The 1,833-nt window shown below is 39.7% G+C and overlaps 1 non-coding gene across 1 annotated transcript; it reads left to right on the forward strand.

Moving 5' to 3' along the window:
• Positions 1 to 1,180: 1,180 nt before the first annotated feature.
• LOC141589194 (small nucleolar RNA R71) lies at positions 1,181 to 1,287 on the forward strand. Its single transcript, XR_012520144.1, has one exon. It is a non-coding gene; the product is annotated as a small nucleolar RNA R71 (small nucleolar RNA).
• The last annotated feature ends 546 nt before the right edge of the window (positions 1,288 to 1,833 follow it).

Consider the following 1,833-nt stretch of genomic DNA (forward strand, 5'->3'; position numbering starts at 1 on the left):
TTTCATGTATTTCGCATAGGCCGGCACGTGATTGATTAATTCCGTAAAAGGAATTGAGACTTCCAAACTCTTCACAATTTCCATAAACTTTCCAAGTTGATCATCAAATTTGGGCTTGGCTTGACGACTTGGAAAAGGAAGTCTAATCACAATGGGCTCCTTCTCCTTGACCTTGTCTTCATTTTTCTTTGAAATTTCTTCTTTTGATGATTCTCCATCTTTGGAGTTTTGCACAATTTCTTCCTTATCACTAGCTTCCACAACCTCATCCTCAACTTGCTTCTTCGGTGCTTCATACCTTGTACCACTTCTCAAGTGAATGGCACTAACCGTTTCATGTCTTGGGGGATTACTTTGAGGTGGCAATTGCCCCTTTTGTCTTTGTGAGCTTGAAGATGCTAGTTGAGTCAATTGGGTTTCCAACATTTTGGTGTGAGCTAGAATGTTGTTGATGGTGGTTTCCTTTGCTTGACTATCTTTTTGCATTTGAGTGAAAAATTCTTGTTGATTCTTTTGCATTTGGAGGACCGCTTTTTGAACATCAAAACCTTGGTCATTTTGTTGATTGTATGAATTTTGATTTTGGTAACCTTGGTTTTAGTTGTAAAAGGGTCTTTGATTTTGGTTTCTCATGGGAGGTGGGGTGTATGTTGTTTGAGGATTTTGAACATTTTGGCTTTTGTATGAGAGATTTGGATGGAATTTGGTGTTCTCATTGTAATAGTTGGAATAAGGGGTACCACTCTTGTATGCTTGGAAAGCATTCACTTGTTCATTTGTTCCCCTACATTCACTTTGGTCATGTCCCAAAGTTCCACAATTCTCACATATCCCACTTGGGATTGATGAAGATGCCGTCATGGCATTAACATGATGCTTTGGTGATTTTGAGGCTTCTTTAAATCTAGCCATAGCTTTCTCAAACTTCAAATTGATGGTATCAATGTGAGCACTAAGTTGAGCACCCAATTGAGTAACGGAGTCCACTTCATGCTTTCCTCCTCTAGTAGCCTTGTGAGGTCTACTATATTGTGAGTTATGAACCGCCATTTCCTCAATTTTGTTCCATGTTTGATTTTCATCAACTTCGGTGAACATTCCATTTGATCCCATGTTGAGAATATTCCTTGAATCTTCATATAGACCGTTCCAAAATTGTTGTACCAAGAACCACTCGCTAAGTCCATGATGAGGACATGAGCAACAAATTCATTTGAACCGCTCCCAAGCTTCATACAAAGATTCTTCATCCCTTTGCTTAAAACCCGTAATTTGAGCTCTTAGCATGTTAGTCTTTTCCGGTGGGTAGAATTTTTTGTAGAAAGCTAGAGCCAACTTCTTCCAAGAATCAATTCCGAGAGTGGCTTTATCAAGGTTCTTCAACCATTGTTTCGCGGTGCCAATTAGAGAAAAAGGAAATAAGACCCATCGAATTTGGTCTTGAGTTACACCGGTTTGAGAAATCGCATCACAATAGTCACAAAAGGCCTCCATATGAGAATGAGGGTCTTCACTAGGCATCCCCCCAAATTGGCTCCTTTCGACTAATTGGATAAATGCGGATTTGGCAATAAAATTTCCGGTCAAATGTTGTGGTGTGGGAGTACCATTGGGTAGGTTCTCCTCGGTGGGTACGGAATGTGATAAAAACTTAGGCATTGTGGGTTGATTTTGTGGTTGATTTTGTGTTGGGTTCTCCTCACCTTCTCTTGCAAAAGGGTTGATGAACTCAATAGTTGGTTGAATATCTACAACCTCACTAATACCTCTCAAGTTTCTTCTAGCAAATCTTCTATTGGTTGTCAAAGTTCTTTCAATTTCACGATCAAAGGG

Source organism: Silene latifolia, chromosome 6, assembly GCF_048544455.1.
Source record: "Silene latifolia isolate original U9 population chromosome 6, ASM4854445v1, whole genome shotgun sequence".
Lineage (NCBI taxonomy): Eukaryota > Viridiplantae > Streptophyta > Magnoliopsida > Caryophyllales > Caryophyllaceae > Silene > Silene latifolia.